The sequence below is a fragment of the Dama dama genome, chromosome 20, assembly GCF_033118175.1.
Source record: "Dama dama isolate Ldn47 chromosome 20, ASM3311817v1, whole genome shotgun sequence".
Lineage (NCBI taxonomy): Eukaryota > Metazoa > Chordata > Mammalia > Artiodactyla > Cervidae > Dama > Dama dama.
Window position 1 is genome coordinate 22,250,425 of NC_083700.1, and position 5,402 is coordinate 22,255,826.

Here is a 5,402-nt window from a genome sequence, read left to right on the forward strand (position 1 = left end):
TGTTTCTGCCTGGTTTCGAACCAGGGACCTTTTGCGTGTTAGGCAAACGTGATAACCACTACACTACAGAAACCACATGTTCAAGTAGACCTAGTGACATCCCAGAAAAGTATGTTTGGACACAACTTGCCCTCAAACTTTGAAAGGAAGAGAGCTCTCTGAGCATAGAGGATCCCTCAGGTAAGGAGACTGAGGTTCCTGAAAGGCCCTGGTTTAGGGTTCCTTGCTTCCTCCAGAGCGAGGTACCTGCGAGCATCCGAGCAGTTAGACCTCAGGATCCTGCAAGGAACGCACAGCTTTGGGCCGGAGTGCAGCGGTCACCCCTGCTGACTCTCCAGTTCTCAGAAGCTGCAGGAGCCAGGGCAGTTAGATGTCTCTGAGCCCCAGGCAACCCGAGGGTTGGGTGGGGTGGACAAAATCCCACCTGGCTGCAGACCCACACCTCCATGGCCCTTTTCACTGCTCCTGCGGTCACTGGGCTTGGCTCTTGGAAATGATCAATGCTTTAATCCTACCTGGAAACAAAGAGCCTTCCCCTCTCCTCTAAAGCGCCTGACCTGCATGCTCCTTTCGCAGCATCGCTTCACTGGCATCATCCCAGGCAAACGGGTTTCTCAAGTTACTGCTGCTAAAGCTTATTCTAGTCATCTAGTTTAAGTCCAAAACTTTCATCACACTTTCACATTTAGCAGGAAGAACAGCAAAGGCTGACATCCCCAGTCATCTGGCTGTTTGAAAATATCAAACATCAGAGAAAGAAATGGCAACCCACTCCAGTATTCTTGTCTGGTGAATCCCATGGGCAGAGACGCCTGGTTGCTACAGTTCATGGGGTCCCAAAGAGTCAGACACCAGTTAGCAACTAAACAACAACATATAATAAAATTAGTTTTTCATCATTGTGGAAATGATGTTTTAACAATTGATTATCCATGCTACAAATGAAAAAGAAAGCATATCTTCCAAAGAACAATGAGTCAATTGTATTTAGTGGCTCTAATTATGAAACAATATGTTAGAGGCAAACACAGAGAGGAGGAAGGCTTTACTGAGTAGGACATGGACCCCTGAAAGAGAGTAAGCCAACTGTACAAAGATTTAAATAAATTTCAGCATGGCAAAAGGTGCCAAAAAGATGTAATACATAACTGGCAGAAAATCACAACATGTATGAATGAATATGTCGTTTAAGAACAGAGTGCTAGGACACATACAAAGCTGTCAGGGAAATAGGCAGTGCATACCAAGAGGTGTGTCATACTTGAAGAACTCTAATAAAGAAAATGTGTTAGGCTCTTAACCCCCTTGGTCAGAAAATTACAGCTATATAACCAATTTTCACCTCAGATGGACTAAAATCTAACCTGGTTAATAGGCTGTACCTTTATCAGTGTGGAAAACAGGAGGCTGTTCATCACAACCCCTGTAGTGTATCTCCTCTGGTTTGGGGTGGCAATGTGGCATGGCCTGTCCACTCTATAAATGTGTGTGCCTTTTGAAACAGTACTTCTAGATCTAGGAGCTTCAACCCACTGGAATGTATAGACACAAATGTAAAGAAAAGAAAATACTGAACATCAATGCTGGCCGAGTTTCGCTTCCTGGCCTGTATTGAATTCGTTTGCCGACCAGGCCCGGTATAAAGCCGCGGAGGGATCAAGGTGGGTCCTCGCAGATCTCGCGGTAGTGTATTCCTCCCTTATTGTATTTGAGATTCTTCTTGAAGGACAGCTTTTTTTTTTTTTTTAACCTTTTATAATGTCTGAAGTGCCTTTTATTTGACCTTTTAAATTATCCAGTTCAACAAGTCATGGAGCGCAAATTTTAACCTTGGACAGCAGAGAGGTAAAGGCAGTTTTCCCAGAAAACAGGTATCTGGAGAGGTTTTTGGTTTCACCTCACAGGGCGCAGAGTTTCTTCTTGCTGAAAGACTTTAATGCAATGGTGTCTGTGTGTTGTCTGTCTCTGGTTTCCTTTAGAAGTAAAGGGTAACAAGTTTGGGGATGCATTTGCGTTCCCTCACGCAGGGGGTTGTCTTCTTTTCTTAGTGCGGCGGTCACCGCGTTTCCTTCCGGCCTGAGGTTCAGGGGCTCCGACCCCGAGGGAGGCGCGGGCCCCGTGCGCACCGGCCCCCAGGCCGCGGGGACTCCGACTGCAATCGAGGGTCCGACCGCGCAGCAGCACCCTCACCAGCGCTGGAGCCTGAGTCCCCAAAGAGGCGGACTTGAAAGCAGCTTTAGATGGGGACATTTCATGAGCTTTCCCCTGCTTTCCTCCCCTCCATGTCCGTTTTCACCTCCCAGGTCCAGCCAGAGGAGCGGATTCGCGGTCTTTGCAGTTGCAGCCGGCGCTGCCGTCCCATGTCTACTGGACCAGGGGGCGGTGGTCGTTTCCCGGACGGGATGGAGGGACAGCGGGTGCCCGAGGGACCACAGACACACGTCTCCCTGCAGCCGCAAGGGAAGGTGCGGGACTCCAAAATCGGCGAAAGGAGCAGCTGAGGGACCCGGCCCTGCCCCTGCCCATGAGGCCGGGCCCAGAAGAGGGAAGCCGCCCAGCACGGAGCCTAACTGCCGCCCACCGCCCCCACCCCCACCCCCCATCCTCATCCGAGCTTCAGGGTGAGGGAGCCGAGTGTTCCACTGATTTCCCGCCTTTATCAGGAGAGTCGTTTACACAAATCCAGAGTATAGAACAAGAGGGCCTGTGTAGACCAAAGTCCACATGGACCGAGAAGCAAACACAAAGTCCTAACTGGACGTGGGGTCTGACGAAAGCCCTGCATCGGAGACTACTCTTGGTCTGAGCGCGAGGAAGTTGGCGTGGTCCAAGGCGGGAACAGGGCAGGTGTCGTAGGTCAAGGGGGAAGAACTGGAATCCAGGTTTGGTGAGAGGCTCTCTTTCTGAACCTGTTTCCTTGTGAAGGGGGGCCACTTGGCTCTCAGGCGGTGGTGAGCAGTCCATCTACTCCCTGATCTCTGACCTGACTCCAGGCCCCACCCTGATAATGGCGGGAGGACAGGCTGCTTTTCCTCTTGATGAGCTCAATTTGCAGAACCTGACCCTCTTCACCTTTGGGTCTTTGACTCCAGCCTGCGGTGTAGAGTTGAATTCGTTCTCTTTTGTCCTGTTACAGAAATCAGACTGTCCTATCTGTGTGCTGGGGCGAGGGAAAGCTAAGTGTCTTCACAAGGGATGAACTTCTTGGTTTTCAGAGACATAACAAGTGTCAGCGGGAATAGACGATGTAGGGCCTAGATGAAAAGGTGAGGGGATTTCAGAAGGTAAAGGTATCCTTAAGTCAGCCTTGTCCTGTGCCCTCCTTGAATTTACTGACTGTGGCTTGTTCTGCAATGTGACTCAGGGCAGAGAAAGAAAGGCTGGTTCTAGGGCCAATGGGGCTTTCAGGTGGTAAGGAACTCCTCCCAAGCTTCTTGGGTTAAGGAAAATGCAGGTGCACCCACTGCCACACCTTCCACCTTTCTTTGTAATTTCTTGAATGGGAATGTAAATCTCGGAGGCGGGGGGGGGGGGGCAGGGGTGGGGGGGGGGGGTGAAATGGAGAGGAAATCTGTTTCCACCCGGTTTCGAACCGGGGACCTTTCGCGCGTGAGGCGAACGTGATAACCACTACACTACAGAAATGAGGTCCGCATTGGAGTTTGACCCTATGTCCACCGAAATCTCAGGTTCTGCCGGCACTCTCCTGGTCACCAGTCCTTCAAACTGAAGAATGAACCTGGAACCACCAATGATCTCTCTGGCGAGGAGACTGCGGCTCCCAAGAGCCCCTGTTTTAGGGCTCCTTCCCTCCCCTGAAACCAGGACCCTCGGACCCCCACAGTCTGGCTTCCGCATCCCACACCCAGCGCAGTCTCCAGTCCCACTGCTATGCCTCTGCGGACGCCTCCGCTCCGGGAAGCCACGGGAGCTGGGATGGGTGGGGGTGGGGGGTATCTTCGTTTAAGACCCAGGCGACCCCGTCGCCCAGCAGTGTAGACCGCTCTCCTCCCGCGCTGCGGACCCGCCGCAGGTGGCCCTTTCCACCGCCCAGGCGTCGGCACTCTCAGCTCTCGAAAACGATCGATGTTTCGAATCCACCAAGGAGCCGTAGGGCTTGTTGTCCTGGCCCTCCCTCTGCTCCGAAGCGCCTGACCCCGCGGTCACCTTCTCCGCTGCGCTTCCCCGATATCCTCCCAGCCGAGTCCTGGGAGTGGGGCTGTGGGCGCCCCCAGTCCTGCTGCTGTGGTGTATGCTAATCTGCTATTATGCTAAACAAGTGAAACTTCATCTCGCTGTCACCTTTTAGCAGGTACTGTAACAGACGCTGTGTTTTAGGGCATTTGGCCCTTTGACAGTATCGAACATCAACGGGCTGGCCGATCAAATTTTCTTGGCCTGCGGTGAATTCAGTTGAAGATCTAGTCATCAGACCGTTATGAGCCGTAGGGGTTCAGAACCTGCCTGAAGATCCTAGAAGATGCTGAGATTCTTTTTAAAAGGGCAGTTTAATTCCAACTACTAGAACACCCCAAACTTCTTTTTATTTGCCTGCTTAATTTTCCTGCTTAACAAGTCATGGAGTTGGAATTTTAACCGCGAAGTAGAGACAGTTCTCAGAGAAAAGTTGTTGTTCAGTTGCTAAGTCATGTCTGAGAGTAGTATCTGAAAAGTTCCCACCTTTGTCTCACCGCAAAAAGACCAACGGAAGAAAGCACTTCTTTTGTTGAAAGATACTATTTCCTCTTCCTAAGGACTTTTTGACATAAAGTTAAAATAAAAGCTGAGGGGATATTCTTTTTTCCCCATCAGTTGCTTTTCTTTCCTTCTTTTCAAAAATACGGGTCTTTATTTGTCTACTTTCTTTTGTTTTTAATGGCTGCGCTTTGTTGTCATTGCTTTGCTGGGTCTTGGTAGTAGTGTGTAGCCCCGGCAACACTGTGGAATCTTCCAGGATTAGGGATCAAACCTGTATTGCCTACATTGGCAGCTGGATTCTTAACTACTGGACCACCAGAGAAGTCCTCAGCAGTTAACCTTTTCTTGGTTCAATGATTTCCTCCATTGTTCACACTCACAGTTCACCACTGCCCCCCCAAGACCAGAATAGGCTGTTTTTTGGACATCCTGTTGCCGAGGTCGACCTTGTTCTTCTTTGGCTTAGTTTTCCAAGCTGTAAACGGGGACAGGAATTGACTCAGCCACATCAGTAACTGGGATGACAGTTCCAGGTAAGGCGGACATCCTGACAGCTCTCATCAGGAAATTTCATTACACTTTCCCCTCTTCCCTTCCCTCTTTGATCTATCGCCCTGCTCCCCCACCTCCTCAGAGGACAGGATTCTTCCTCCTCCTGCCTTGGAGGACCCTTTGGGGCCCCTTCTAGACAGCATAAAGGAAGT

At 50.5% G+C, this 5,402-nt stretch overlaps 2 non-coding genes across 2 annotated transcripts; both read right to left on the reverse strand.

Annotated features, from left to right (window-relative positions):
- TRNAV-AAC (transfer RNA valine (anticodon AAC)) lies at window positions 1–73 on the reverse strand. The gene has a single exon. It is a non-coding gene; the product is annotated as a tRNA-Val (tRNA).
- A 3,499-nt stretch (window positions 74–3,572) lies between these two features.
- Window positions 3,573–3,645, reverse strand: TRNAV-CAC (transfer RNA valine (anticodon CAC)). Its single transcript has one exon. It is a non-coding gene; the product is annotated as a tRNA-Val (tRNA).
- Between the last annotated feature and the right edge of the window lie 1,757 nt (window positions 3,646–5,402).